Below are 16,453 nucleotides of genomic sequence, written 5' to 3'. Positions count from 1 at the left end.
AACTACCTGTGTGGTAGTTACGACCATAGACATACTATAAGAGTAGACCCCGCATTGACTTTCGCGGCGCAAGAATTACGGCCGCCATCTTGGGGCGGTCGACCTGCTACCCTAACCTGCTGATTCAAGCTGAACACACTAATAATATCTTAGCACTGGGCGGCGTATTTTTGTTTAAATCGACGGACTATTGACGTCAGGGCTCGAGGGATAACTTTTCACAAGTAAGATTAAAAGATATTGTTTATATTAGAATGTGATTTTTCTAATATTAGAGAGATACAGGTCTACACGTCCAAGTTTTTGTGACTTAGTCTCTCCAAAATTGCATCTACTCCGTGAAGGCATCAGAGCTTTAGACATTGGTGAATAAGATATTCACCAATGAATATATTATTCTATATATATATATATATATATATATATATATATATATATATATAGAATAATATAGTGACAAATTAATATAAATAATAAACTCACCAATGAATATATATATATATATATATATATATATATATATATATATATATATATATATATATATATATATATATATGTTTTTTTCCGCTAATGTCTAACAAAGCTCTGATGCCTTCACAGAGCAGATGCAATACAGATAGATAGATAGATAGATAGATAGATAGATAGATAGATAGATAGATAGATAGATAGATAGATAGATAGATAGGTAGATTTTTTTTTTTTTTTTTTTTTTGTTATGGCCTGGGTCTTGGACCATAACAAATCAAAGGGAAGCCCCGCATGGGATGACTTAAAACGGGATTTATTTAACAAAAATCATAACTGGTTGGAAAAGAGAGGGAAAGAGAGAAGTAGGTAGCAGAGAGAGAGAGAGAGAGAGAAAGAATGAGCTGAGCTCCTCCGAGCTGTTCTGATCTGAGCTGCTCCCACCTGGGGTCGATATTCTGGTGCTTGGGCTGGAGCGGAGCTTGCGCTGTCAGGTGAGGAAGTTTGCTGCCGTCAGTCTGGCAGCTGCCTCCACTTCCAATCAGCACCAACTAGAAGCTCTACACAGGGACTCAGAGAAAACTATATATATATATATATATATATATATATATATATATATATATATATATATATATATATATATATACTGTGTTTTTGTATATAGTAATAAAAAATAATTATTAAAGTGTATGAGTGGCTGTGTTTTGCAGCATACATAAATTCTGTCAGAATATTCAATTACTTTTAACCACACTAAGAATATTTAAATGCACTGAACATTTTGTTATAATAGCTATAGCTTTTAAGTAAAAAAAAAAAAAAAAACGTGAAAATTAGTTCAATAATCAGCGAGTATAGTTGACTAAAATTGCTTCTGCACCTGGTTACCACATTACACTGAGCGGAGTTGTCGACCGCCCCAAGGTGGCGCCCCTAAAGCTCGTCAGCGCCTATAGGCGAGAGCGGTCGATGCGGGGTCTACTCTTTATATATGTATATGGTTACGACCCCTGCCTGTATTTTCCTCTGGAATCTTGGAGGGGACTTTGCATTTTTTTGGACTGTGTTATTTTTCCTTTCCATCACGTGGATCCTGGACAGTTCCCTTTTTCCTTTCTCCTGTTTAAAAAGACTGCATTATTTTTCCCTTTTCTGTTTTTTTTCTTTGGGGAAAGGAAATTTAGAAAATTTAATTGAATTAATTTCATTAACAATGGAATACAAGTCTACAATGACCCTGTAAATTTGTGGTTATTTTGTATGTTTTTCCCTTATGTTTATTGTTAACATTTAATATAATTTCAATTGAAATCTTATACTTTCGTCCTGGTTTTCATTTACACATCAGGCTCCTCAAAGAACCTTTTTCTGATGCTGCTAAATGGTTATCTTGAGTAACATAAAGGAAGCCGTAGTTTGTAGTTCAAGAAGTGTTACATAAAGATAGGATGAATGGCAGTTTAGCATTAACCCATTAATGCTAAACTCCAATGATAGTTTTACCCATGTCTTCTGAATACATATTATATCTGGTTTTGTTCTTAAATTATTAACAAAATCTTTAAATTCCTGTCCATTTGCTAGTAGACTGTGGGCATTCCATTGTACTATTAGAATTATTTAATATTTTGAGAAGCCTCAGCTTTAGATGATCCTTCTCTACGTTCATTGTGGCTTTTTTCCCATGACACATTCTTCATATTAAAAAACTTTGCAGCTGCCTTTACAATAATGTTTATTTTTTCAGTTTTCCTTCTAGCATGTTCTGAGCAATTTATGATGTATGCAAGGTGTAAGCGCCATTTTATACATCCATGAATGGTTTATGATGTATATAGATTTTTTAAAAACAAACATTTTTTTTTAATATTGCAGATTAAAAGACATTTGTGAAGAAAATGTTGTTATATGCACTTTAGCTACAGAGGGTGCAATTCTGTTATATTGCCCACAAAGAAGAAATTGTACTTGACTTGAAGAAAATAAATAAAATGATGGCTGATGGAGCAACACGATAGTTTTACCGTGTTGCGACGGAAAATTTTGTCGCACGCGTAAAACAGGCTCTGTGTCAGTCATTCCAGTAAAGAGGTTAAATGAATAATTAAGAAGAAACAACAAAACTAAAGACTAACCTCTACAAAAGGAATGGAATCAATTTTTCCAAAGAAACATTATATGGGCTATTTTCTGCAAGTCCTTTCCTTCCGTAAGTTTTTAGACCAGTCTTATTACTTTACACCACTTTCATTGCTTCCACATATGTAATTCTGTTATAATTTTTTAAAACTTCAGCTGCCTGTTTCCTTATCACGCACCCTGCATATGCACCAGTATGACTTTCTCCACAGTTATAGCATGTAACAGGACTGTTCCCACATTCATCATAAGAATGTTCACCCCCACACCTGCCACATCTCTGTTTACCTTTACAAACGTTTAATATGCACATATATCTGACATTTGTAGCATGTGAGAGGTGGTGGAACACAGACTCTCACATTAAAGCTCATGTACCCAATCATAACTTTATCAGGCAGGACTTTATCTTTGATTTCCAGTAACACAGATGTACTCTACATTTTTCTTCATTCCTGAAAGCCTGTAAACGTTTAATGCTTGTAATATTTCCTGCTTTTATTACCTTCTTTAACTCATCCAATTTTTTCCTACAGAATCCCTGAAATTACTCCTCTTGCTCCTCTTTCTTTTCCAACAGTCTTTTTTCCAGCACTTTTTTTTTGCACACCATTTGTAACTAGCTAATTCTACATCCCGATCACTGTCTTTAATCCATTTGATAAACTAATAGGCCTTACTCCAATCATGTCCTGTCATGCTTTAAATCTTAGTATAACCTTGAAATCTTTCGTCATTTTTTCTTTATTTCAGATCTTTCCTCTTGTTCTTTTTGACTCTGTTTCCCTCCTCCTCCTTTCTTATTCTCTACCATAGACCATCCTATGTCCATATTTTGATCTTCTGAAAGCCCACCACAAATACTAACCATCTTGATCCACTCACAATCCAGATTATGCCAAAAATCATCTTTAAACTCAGTTTACTCAGTAAATGCTTTGTCAAGCTCATATATGTTAACTGATATTGACTGTATTAAATGCATTCAATGGCTATTGTGTTAAAAAGTGTTGTGATATTATCCACTATAGAGTTTTGTTGAAAAACAAAAATATTACTGGCTTTTAATTCTGGAAATGATTGTGCTTATCTGCTACTCCATGTGACACATGACCTCTGGCATATTTCATTTTAACTGTAATATATTGTTTGTTGCCTAACACATCACACTTGCCACCTATTATATTTTAATAAGCATTTTAAACACACTCTTTTAAGATCAACAAAAGAATGTGTTTCCGTTTTTCAGATAAATTAAATATAAAAAGTACCAATTGACATTAAGCAAAAAATTAAACGTTACCAGTCCACTTTGCATTGTGCATGAAGAGGTCCACCATAACAAAAACCATATGATCCAATTCCCAGTAGAGCTGTGAGGACCCAATGGATAAGATGCATTCTGCTCCAACTTGAACCAGCTTCTTAGGCCAGATTCAGTCACTGAGTGTCAGGAGAATGAACATAAAAGGATTCAAAAGGCTAAAATCACAAGAGTATCATGTGCTCTTCTGGGAAGGAAATTAGCTAAATTGAATTTACCTCAGAGAAGAATAAACAGAGGCTGTAGGGATATACAGAGACAATAAGGGACATCCTGTATTTGAGGAGCAGAGGGACACTTTCTCACTTTACCATAACATAGGCACTGCTGCAGAGCCATGTGCGTAATTAGCTGGGTAAGTATGTGGAATTATTTGATAATGTAACCCTACACTCCATCCTCCCGCCTAAACATGGTATCACCCAACCCACTCTCTCCACGTAAAGTTCACTATTTGTATTACTGTTGATGCTATTGCTGGTGAAGTGGATGTAGTTTTAAAAAAATGAAAAGAGCACCCAAACTGCAAACTGTAGCCACACATATCCAACAAAATAATGGCTATGCATCATATGGGTGTCTGAAGACTTTATTTTTTCTCTCTTCACTCTTCTGTGAACACCGTAGAAACTACAAATGTAACCCCCTGCAGTTTGAGTTTATTTTCATATGTTTTGTAACTAGCAATAAATGAATGAATAAATAGATTGGGAAAAATAAAGAGTAAGTTCATAGTGACAAATAAATAGGATTTTAAAAGATTTATTGTTGGTAAGGGTAAAACAATATGTTTGGAATTTCATGCCTGTTTGTTTATCATTTGTTTGTGCAAAATGTAACTGTAACCTGTGGTTGAGTGGGAACTACTTTAGTGGTTGGAGAAGTGTTAGTTCCCACCAGAGCACTCAACTCTCACGCAATGACACTTGTATTTCCCTGACTTGACACGCATACACGCCACATATGACATTTCTCACCCATAAGATTCTTTCATAGCTTATGGCCATTAGTAATATATTCGCATCAACCACCTCCGTCCCTCATTTACCCGACACACTATTGCTGCCATACTTGTGCACAGCTGTGTCACCCCCCGACTGGATTACTGCAACTCTCTCCTCTTTGGCCTTCCTCAAAAATCACTCTATAAACTACAACTGGTCCAGAACTCAGCTGCTTGCATTATAACAAGAACTTCCTCTATCCACCACATCAACCCGGTCCTCCGACAGCTCCACTGGCTCCCCATACAGTTCCGCATTCAATACAAAATTCTCATGATGACATTCAAGGCCCTTCACCATCTTGCCCCCCCCCCCCCCCCCCCCCCATATATGTCAGGCCTCCTGCATATTCCTACCCCCTCCCGTGCTCTTAAATCCTCATCTGCTTTACACCGGTCTGTTCCTTTCCGCCGTCTCACCACCATGGGGAATTCATTCAGCCGCTCTGCCCCCTCCGCCTCTGGAACTCTCTACTGAGAAACACAGACTCACTTCTCCATTTCAAATCACAACTCAAAATTCATCTATTTAAGATAGCCTGTTCTCTTTAAAGGCATACTATGCAACATTTTTCAGTTAATTAATGTGTTCCATACCGTTTTGGATGATTAAATGAGTCATTTCAGGTCGAACAAAGGTTTTCTCGGCCGCCCTGGGGGTCTGTGGTGGAAATACCGCACTTGCAATTGCAAGAGCTCACGGCCCGCACACACAGAAGTCTCGCTTTACGGCGAGAACTCCATGTGTTTTTGCCCTGCCATTCACTATATGCATGCGCGAAAGCAACAACAAAGAACCGCGTGTTAACGTCAAATAAACATGCAAGCATATCGTGTTTTATTATTATTATTATTATTATTATTTTTTTTTTTTTTATGTTGGCGAGACGCTACCGCGGAGGGCCGCGGCGAGGCGGCGGCAGCGGCGGCTGCGGCTTGGCGAGGCGGTGGCGGTAGCGTCTCGCCAACATAAAAAAAATAAAAATAAATAATAATAATAATAATAATAATAAAACTGGCGAGGCGGCCACCGCGGCCGCCTCGCCAAGATAGCGCTGCGGGAAGCTTGATGTTCATACCTTCACTGTGTTAGTAATTGTTTGTACTGCCGTTTTTTCCACTTTTCGTTGCGTTCGCCTGTCTGCTAAGCTCAAAACAACCGCGCCTGGCTTGACGGAGGAACCAGAACAGCTGAGCATCTTTACAACAGTGCACTTTTACTTTCGCCCTCTGGGGGGAGCCTCGCTGGAAAATCAACCCCGGTTGCATAGTATACCTTTAATATCAATTTCCCTGTCCCAGCCTTTGTATTTTTTGAATGTTTTTTGTTTCGACTTTGTTTCTGACATTGTGTTTTTTATCCTTTTGTACAGTGACCTTGACTGTCCAGAAAGGCGCCTTATAAATAAAATGTATTAATAGTATTACTCCTGCTGCAGTTTGTGTTAACAGAGCAGCAGAAAGAGCGATCACAGTTATAAATAATTTTGGTCTTAACCAGTGGTGAAAGTAAGTCGGTACAGCGTACAAAAGTGAGAGATATGGGGGGAGAGTGGCTGGCAGATAAAGCCAGCTTCCAGAACCAGTCATGGCAGCATGCAGGAGCAGAAAACAATTCTGCTAACCAGATGCCATCTAAAACGCCACCTAGTCGATTTAAAAGTTTAGTTTTAATTAATTCTGCATTTTTTTTAACTACATTTGCCGTGTTTCTGTGCCTCAGTGCTCTTGCTTCTCCTCTCCCCTCTTTTATCAGCGGCCAGCCTTCAAAACATGGACCACTGTCTTTAATATCCTTCTGCCAGTAGCAAAATGGCTCAATAGGAGAGTTAGTAGTTGTGTTCCATGCTATGTACTGTGGTTACTGTGTCGCCTTGTGCTTGAATTCAAGAACGCATAATTAAGTTACATGTAATTTAGGTGCACACTATTAAGTGGCATTTTAAGGGACTAGTAACATCAGGGGCTTCAGCTTAGACACGTCATTCCTCCTGTTCTCTCTAAGGGAGCCCTTTACAATTTTTATCGCATTTTCCCACTGTGTATTCCTCATGTGCAGCGCTCCAATGGGGCCTCACCACCTAAAACTGGTATGGTTAGGTATAAATTAAGCTGGTACCTGTCAGGGTTTTGTTTACCGATGAACTCAGGACGCACACACGGGACTAAAAGTTTGAGTCTTTATTGAAGGAAGTATGCTGGGTGGTGAGTGATGAAGACCGGAGGTTCAGGACTGCAGAAGGTCAGGGATGAATGTGATGGCAGGAGCTGACGGCCCGGAGTGAGAGAGAGTCACGACTATCCAGGCAGCAGGGAAAGCTTAGTACTGCTCGGCTAGCAGGCCCCGTAGCCACAACAGGTTAGCAGTTCGTTGGAGACACCAGGGCACAGAGCTGAGCTTCTCCAGGGCGGCTAGTCAGGTTAGCAGAACTTGAGAGACACCAGGGCACAGAGCTGAGCTTCTCCAGGGCGGCTAGTCAGGTTAGCAGAACTTGAGAGACACCAGGGCACAGAGCTGAGCTTCTCCAGGGCGGCTAGTCAGGTTAGCAGAACTTGAGAGACACCAGGGCACAGAGCTGAGCTTCTCCAGGGCGGCTAGTCAGGTTAGCAGAACTTGAGAGACACCAGGGCACAGAGCTGAGCTTCTCCAGGGCGGCTAGTCAGGTTAGCAGAACTTGAGAGACACCAGGGCACAGAGCTGAGCTTCTCCAGGGCGGCTAGTCAGGTTAGCAGAACTTAGGAGACACCAGAGCACAGAGCAGAGCCTTTTCAGGATGGCTAGTCCAGTTGGCAGTTCTCTGGAGACACCAGGACACAGAGCAGAACTTCTCCAGGGACAAACAGCAAAGTAAGAGTCTATAGAAAACTGGCAGGACTAACCTTAAACAGACCTCTCAACTTTAATCAAAAGTTAAGAGTGAGATTATGCTAATTTGGGGGCGGGGCTTGTTTGGGGGCGGGGCTAACCGGACCCTGGAAGAGCCAGTGGAGTCTCAACTCCATCTCATTTTTATCCCACCAGACAATGAAGTAGACATGTATTAGTTTTGTTAAAAAGAGAAAGAGACATATTAATACTTTATTGTTCAGTTAATGGATTAAGACATAAAAAAATACACAATTGTTCAAATAATACTGAATAAAATTAAGTAGTTTTAAGTTATTGACCGAATTATTACACTGTTACACATTCATCTATGGGTTGGTGCGTCTTTACGCACGATCCAGCTGCTGATGTATCCCTCTTTTCAGCTCAATGCACTTCTAGACTGTTACAGTTTATAACATTCTCATCACCTTTCACAGCGACAGGTTTCTCAGTCAGTCGCCGCGCTGACAAGTCAAATCTCTATTGCTCTCGTCAGTGCGCTCTGGGCGGTGAGGTGGGCGGATTTTACCCCCGTGCGCTGCGTGCGAGGGATAAACAATGGGGAAAATGCATAATTACTGTAAAGGGCTCCTATAAAGGGAACAGGGGTACTGCCAAGTCTGAGATGAAGCCCCTGGTGTTACAAGTTCTTTAAAATGACCCTTAAAAGTGCGCACCTGAATTAAAGCGCGAGGCAGCACGCCCACCGAAGCGGCACTAATTCTATGTTGTTAAAAATAAAATAGCATAAAATACAGCTACTAACTCTCCTATTGACTTTAACTGGCACACGTTGCTACCGATGTGAAGACATTAAACGCAGTGATTCACGTTTTGAATGGTGAACGGTGATAAAAGCACCTGCTCCGAGGGAAAGGAGGGGGGAGAGGAGCAAGCGCGAAGGCACAGGAATACGGTGCATGTAGTTAAAAAATGCAGAATTAATAAAAACGAAACTTATAAACAGACTAAGTGGCTTTTTAAACTGCATCTGTTTAGCAGAACTGTTTTATGATCCAGCGTGCAGCCATGACTAGTTCTGGATGAAGCGATCATCTTGCAGCAGCTCCACCCCCGCCCCCTCCCCTCCTGTGTACGCGGTACAGGACCTTACCGGCTCACTTTCACCACTGTTAAGACTAAAATTATTCATAACTCTGATCACTCTTCCTGCTGCTCTCTTAACACGAACTGCAGCAGGAATTACTGATGGCAACAAGCTGTGAAAGAAGCCGAAACAGCTCAGCAGAAGGCGGAGTTTTGTCGTCCGCAGCCCAGATGGGCTTTGTGATTTTTATGCGTGAGAAATTCCATGTTTGCGTGTGAAATGTCATGTGTTGCGTGTGAGCGTGTGGAGTTAGTGAAATGCGTGTGTCACACGGTCAATGCGTGAGAGTTGAGAGCTATGCCTTAAACAAGAAAAACAAATCTCCCAAGGCAAAAACAGGGACTGGCATGGAGAGGTGTGGAATGATGACGGCCCAGTGCTGAACAGAAGGCAGAGGCAGGTTTAAATAGAACACTTCACAGGTGGAACCAGGGTCTGGCTAATTGACTGGTAAATGATTATCAGGTGTGACTGACTGCTGAGGAGGTGAAGTGAAAAATGACAGAAAATAACTGATGACTGAAAACTAACAATAAATAAAGTCAAACCTAACCCAAAAGAGATGAAAAAATGAAAATAACAGAAAAACAAAGCCAAACCAAAACTCAACCATGACAGTACCAAACATTACCAAAAAACAGTGTTTATTTTATACAGTCACTTCAGAACCAGTGAGGCAGAGTTTGAAAAGCTGCATCTATACTAATAGAATCTGCAGTTGCTATGCATAAAAAGTGCTATATTTCCTGTAGGATTCCACCTTTCAGACTATTAGTGGGCTAAAAGTGACTCAGAAAGGACTCATTCCATCTCTCCGAACATAAACAAAACGTGCTTGGAGAACAACTTCAAAATCAGTCTTCTGCTTGTGTAATTACGCACCAGAGTGGAGACTGAGATGACAAACCTGTTGCTGTGAAAGGTGTAGACAATGGTTATAAAACTGTAACAGTCTAGAAGTGCATGGACCTGAAAGAGGGGGAAAACAGCAGCTGAGACGCAGTGTGAAACCCTGTGTACTTCATGTGTTGCAGCTTAAAGGAAAATGTCAGAACATATAGGCTTGACGAGTTTCTTATAGACCTTTGCTGATAAACAAACCCATAGATTAATGATAATCGGTAGTGTATTCATTGTCTGGATGTGAATCTGATAATTCATATTGTGCCCTTTTTAATCAACTACACTATTTTATTGTTAAAGTCAGGAAAAAGACATTGTGTTATGTTGTTGAACTGTTTTTGGAGAACTTCTGTTTGCAAAACAACCATTTCCCCACTTTTTAAAAACTAATAATATTCTCAACTCAACATTATTTATACAATACAATTCAATTTTACTTATATAGCGTCAATCCATGATACATGACATCTCAAGGCACTTTACAAAGCCAAATTCAACCTAATTATACAGATTGGTGATCTAAGGATACCCAGTAGATCGCATCAAGTCTTGGAAGCAAGCATGAAGCAAGAGGAAAACTTCCCTTTAAGGGGAAGGAAAAGACTCCGGCAGAACCAGGCTCAGTATGAACGGTCATCTGCCTCGACCAACTGGGGGTTAGAGAAGACAGAGCAGAGACACAACAAGACAGACAAAAAAGCACAGAAGCACACATTGATCCAGTAATCTGTTCTACATTAGATGGTAATGGCGGGTGATCTGTCTTCCCTGGATGATGTCACAGCTAACAGAACTCCAGACCAGGTGTACCTACTATGAAGAAAAAAAGAGAGAGAACAAAAAGTTAAAAGCTGAAATAACGACAAGCAATGGAAAACTGGAGAACAGTAGAACTCAGTAGAGTGAGAAAAATAGACCCTGATGTCCTCCAGTAGCCTAAGCCTATAGCAGCATAACTACAGAGGTAGCTCAGGGTAACATAAGCCACTCTAAGTATAAGCTTTGTCAAAAAGGAAAGTTTTAAGATTAGTCTTAAAAGTAGACAGGGTGTTTGCCTCACGGACCAAAACTGGGAGTTGGTTCCACAGGAGAGGAGCCTGATAGCTAAAGGATCTGCCTCTCATTCTACTTTAAGAGACTCTAGGAACCACCAGCAGACCTGCAGTCTGAGAGCGAAGTGCTCTGTTAGGAACATATGGGGTAATCAGAGCTCTGATATATGATGGAGCTTGATTATTAAGGGCTTTACACGTTAGAAGAAGAATTTTAAATTCTATTCTTGATTTAACAAGAAGCTAAAATTGCCGAAATATGCACCCTCTTGTTGATTTTCATCAGCATTTTGGATCAGCTGAAGGCTTTGAACTGCATTTTGTGGACTTCCTGATAGTAAAGAATTACAGTAGTCCAGCCTTGAAGTAACAAATGCATGGACTAGTTTTTCAGCGTCACACCTGGACAGAATATTTCTAATTTTGGCGATATTCCAGAGGTGAAAAAAGGAAACTCTGTAAACCTGTTTAATATGGGATTTAAATGACGCGTCTTGGTCAAAATTAACACCAATTTTTTTCCTTTATTTCCAGTTGCCAATTTAATTTCACCCAGGTAGGTGATGGATTAAGAAGTTTATTTTTTGAGGACTCCGGTCCAAAGATTACAACTTTGGTCTTGTCAGAATTTAAAAGCAGAAAATTTAAAGTCATCCAGGTTTTGATGTCATGAAGACATGACTGTAGTCAGCATCGCTGATGTGACGGAGGCAGCAAGGCAACAGAGTGAGAGGGAAGTGACTCAGTATACTAGACAGCTTGTGCAGATCACTTGTGAAGGAGATGTCCGGAAACAACGTGTGAACTGGCCAACTGCAGCTGCATCAAAAGAATGGGAGATATTTGATCGCGACGTGGACCAGGTGCTGGAAGCAGCCACTGCAGGAGATGTGGAGAAGAAGCTCAAGGCTTTGTCCTCTATAATCTGGTTCATGGGCGCTGAGCGATTCGGAAGAAAAGAGCAGAAAGGCAGAGTAAACACCCAGCTCAAGGAGAATAGACGCCTGAAGGAGATAGCAACCCTGAGAGGGGATTTGCGGAGGCTGAAGAAGGCCTTTTGCAAAGCAACACCAGACGAGAAACCAGCACTCACAGAACTCTGGAAGAATCTGAGGGAGCGCATTAAGATCTTGCGACGAGCTGAGTGTCACCGCCGGGACAGGAAGCGGCGGTTGAAAGAAAGGGCAGCTTTCACCAAGAATCCATTCCAATACCTGTCAAAACTCCTGGGCGACAAAAGATCAGGGGAGTTGAAAGCAACAAAGGAAGAGGTGGAGGAACATCTTCGTCAGCTCCATAGTGATCCCAGAAGGGAGGTCAGTTTGGATGAGATGGAAAAGCTCATCAAACCAGCCAAATCAACAATCCCATTCAAGACAGAGGAACCAAGCTGGCAGGAAGTTAACAGCTTTCTAAAGAAAGCCAGAGGAAAATTGGCTCCAGGGCCAAATGGCATCTCGTACAATGTCTACAAGTATTGCAAGACTCTGGAAGCTACTGACAGTGGCATAGAAGAAGAAACTACCTTCCTGACGACTGGTTGATCGCAGAGGGGTGCTTTATCCCTAAGGAGAAGAACTCTTCAGGGATCAAGCAGTTTCGCACCATCTCACTGCTCATTATGGAAGCTAAGATCTTCCTGGGATCCTGGCAAAGAGGTTGACCACATTTAGGTTGGAGAACGGGTACATGGACGCTGCGGTACAAAAAAGTGGCATTCCAGGGACATCTGGCTGCCTTAAACACACCAGCGTTATGTCCAAAATCATTGAGGATTGCAGCACTGTGGCGTGATCTGTCAAATGCATATGGAACAATACCCCACAAGCTAGTGGAGCTGACGCTGAAGACCTACCATATCCCGAGCGATTTCAGGTGCTCCTGCAGTGCTACTTTGACAGATTTAATATGCGTTTCACCTGTGGAGAATTCACCACCAGCTGGCAGAGACTGGAAGTGGGCATTGTCACGGGCTGCACAATTTCAGTGATCCTGTTTTCCGCAGCGATGAACCTTCTAGTCAAATCAGCAGAGAAGTTGCGTCAAGGTGCAGTACTTGCAAGTGGAGTCCAGATGCTGCCCATTCGAGCAGTCATGGACGATCTCACCGTAACAGCAAAATCAGTACCAGAAGGAAGATGGATTCTGGAGGACTTGGTTGAGATCACCAATTGGGCAAGGATGGAGTTCAAACCGGCAAAATCTAGAAGCCTGGTTCTGAGGAAGGGTCGCGTTCAGGATCGGTACCGCTTCAAAATAGGAGAGAACAGCATCCCAACTGTCCAAGAAAAGCCTGTGAAGTGCTTGGGGAAGTGGTACAGGGCAGACCTCAATGACAGGCAGAGCGTGAAGGAGATACTTAGCCAGGCAGAAACTTGGATGACATCTCTGGAGAAGAGCGGCCTCCCAGGCAAGTATAAAGCCTGGGGCTACCAACATGGGGTTTCTGCCCAGACTGCTCTGGCCTCTCCTGGTCTACGAGGTACCTGTCTCCACTGTGGAGGGACTGGAGAGGAAGCTGAACACCTACCTGAGGAGATGGTTGGGCATCCCAAAAAGCTTTTGCTTCATTGGCCTGTACAGCACAGGCAGCAAGCTACAGCTGCCAATAACATCGGTGGTGGAAGACTACAAGGCGACAAAAACGTGCCAGGCCATGATGCTGCGAGACAGTAAAGACGAGAGAGTACGTCAGGCAGACATCGCCATCTGGACAGGCCGAAAGTGATCAGCCAGCAGAGCATTAAAGGAGGCGGAGGACAGACTGCATCATGCAGACATTGTCGGGTCGGTAGCCCAGGGAAAGTTTGGTTTGGGTTGCTCCACCAGAACAAGCTGGAACAAAGTGGACCCAAAGGAGAGGCGAGGCTTGGTGTAGAAAGAAGTCAGAAAGGCGGAGGAGGAAAGCCAGCATGTCAAGGCTGTAGCCATGAAAAAACATGGCAGCTGGACTAGATGGGAGAGTGCGAGAGAGAGGGCTCTAACTTGGCAGAACATCTGGAGCATGGAAGGTCACTGCATCAAGTTCCTTTTACGCTCTGTTTACCTACTCCTTCAAACTTCCACACCTGGGGAATGGTCGAGAGTACAAGCTGCAAGCTCTGTGGAAGGACGGCTAACCTTGAGCACATCCTCTCTTCATGTCACTCAAGCTTAGCAGATGTCAAGTTCCGGTGGCGTCATGACCAGATCCTTGCTCAATTGGCCGATGGCATTGAGCAGGCAAAGAAAAGGGCAAGACAGATGTCCAAAGGGCTTCGTTTTATACATTTTACCAGGGCAGGAGAAAGTGGAGCAGCAGGAGGGAGGAGCAAGGGGGTCCTGGCCACGGCAAATGACTGGGAGATGCGGGCAGACCTAAAGAAGCAGCTCAAATTCCCTGAGGGGATAGCCCACACTAGCCTGAGACCTGACATTGTTCTGTGGTCTAAAGGTACCAAACAGGTGGTGCTCATCAAGCTGACTACCCCCTGGGAAGAGAGGATGGAGGAGGCCTATGAGCATAAGCTCAATAAATATCAAGCATTCATCCTAGAAAGCCAGCAAAATGGAGGGAAGACCTATAATCTCCCAGTGGAGGTGGGCTGCAGAGGCTTTGCTGGACGGTCACTTTGGAGAGCTCTTGGACTGCTGGGAATTGAAGGGCTGGCCAGGAAACGGCTTGTAGCCAACCCCACCAAGCGGGCGGAGGAGGCATCTTGCTGGATTTGTATGCAGCGGGAGGTGCGGTGGCAGAGCCAAAGCACTGAGTGAACGAAGAACTGAAGACAGGGTTGGGTGGCATTCAGTGGGGGTGGGTCCAGGACGCTGGATCTGCTGTTGAGCCCCTCCGAGGTGTCATGGGCTTAAATCAACGAAACACCAGTGAAGGGGGGTGCCCTTTTGATAACCTGCTGAAGTTACCCAACTCCTATTCCAGTTACAGAGACCTAGTGGTGCCTTGAGGGAAGGAGAGAGAGAGCGATGCCACTGGCCCATAGATGGTGCAGGGCAAGTACCTGTAAAGGTGGGCCAGTTGCGATACTCCTTATCGTATTTTGCATAAAGTAATTGTTAGGAGTCTTCAGGATTTGTGGATAAATATAGCTGAGTGTCATGAGCAAACCAGTAGAAATTATTCCCATGCTGTCTGATAATTTTACCAATCGGAAGCATTTATATAGTGAAGAGAAATGGCCCAAGGACTAAACAATGTGGTATTCCACAAGTGACCCTAGAATTCGAAGAAGATTTATTATTTACATGAACAAACTGGAATATGTCAGACAGTTATGATGAGAGTCCAAGAAAGGTCCAGGATGAGGCTTCATGGTATATTTTAAACAGATCATGTTACAACATTTTTCTCTACAGAAAGAGTTTAATGGTAAAGATTGAGGATGACTGTGGGGCTGGAGTAAGCAGCTTTAAAAATATAAGTTTCTAGGCGACATTTAAAATGGGGGAGGGAGTCAACATTGCTGATGTCAGGGGGTAGTTAATTCCAGAGCTGGGGAGCAGAAAAGGTCTTGAGGCTGTTATGCCAGAAGCTGTTTGAATATGATTATTATTATTAATTATAATTTGTTATTATAATCTTAATAATGGGTCATTCAAACTCAAATAGTAGCTATAACAAAATGTGGCTCAAATGGTGGTGATACCAGGCTATCCGCTTGTAATCATTTATAACACTAATGCATTTATTAACTAGCTGTTATGGACTCATTTATGATGGAACAGGAGGCCTGATCTAGGCGCAGCCAAGGTGTTGAGGGAATCCGTTTTGGTGGCCTTAGGATTGCGTCTCTGCTATTCGCGGATGACGTGGTCCTATTGGCTTCATCAGGGTCAGGGTGTGATCTACAGCTCTCACTGGAGCGGTTCGCAGCCGAGTGCGAAGCGGCCGGGATGAAAATCAGTGCCTCCAAATCCGAGACCATGGTCTTGAACCGGAAAAGGGTAGAGTGCCTTCTCCGGGTTGGGGAGGATGTCCTGCCCCTAGTGGAGGAGTTCAAGTATCTTGGGGTCTTGTTCACGAATGAGGGGAGGATGGAGCGAGAGATCGACAGGCGGATTGGTGCAGCGTCTGCTGTGAAGCGGGCGCTGTACCGATCCGTTGTGGTGAAGAGAGAGCTGAGCCAAAAGGCGAAGCTCTCGATTTACCGGTCGATCTACGTTCCTACCCTCATCTATGGTCACGAGCTTTGGGTCGTGACCGAAAGAACGAGATCACGGATACAAGCGGCTGAAATGAGTTTTCTCCGTAGTGTGTCTGGGCTCTCCCTTAGAGATAGGGTGAGGAGCTCAGTCATCCGGGGAGGACTCAGAGTAGAGCCGCTGCTCCTCCACGTCGAGAAGAGCCAGTTGAGGTGGCTCGGGCATCTGGTCAGGATGCCTCCTGGACGCCTCCCTGGTGAGGTGTTCTGGGCACGTCCCACCGGGAGGAGGCCCAGGGGAAGACCCAGGACACGCTGGAGGGACTATGTCTCCCGGCTGGTCTGGGAACGCCTTGGGATTCCTCCTGAGGAGCTGGCCCAAGAGGCTGGGGAGAGGGACGTCTGGGCCTCCCTACTGAAGCTGCTACCCCCGCGACCCGACC

The 16,453-nt window shown here is 43.1% G+C and overlaps 1 pseudogene; it reads left to right on the top strand.

Moving 5' to 3' along the window:
• The first annotated feature begins 11,549 nt into the window (after positions 1–11,549).
• On the top strand, positions 11,550–14,625 carry LOC105922076 (annotated as a pseudogene).
• Positions 14,626–16,453: the final 1,828 nt, after the last annotated feature.

The sequence above is a fragment of the Fundulus heteroclitus genome, chromosome 21, assembly GCF_011125445.2.
Source record: "Fundulus heteroclitus isolate FHET01 chromosome 21, MU-UCD_Fhet_4.1, whole genome shotgun sequence".
Lineage (NCBI taxonomy): Eukaryota > Metazoa > Chordata > Actinopteri > Cyprinodontiformes > Fundulidae > Fundulus > Fundulus heteroclitus.
Note: the sequence above shows the minus strand (reverse complement) of the source record. Positions and strands in the feature narration are given on the sequence as shown.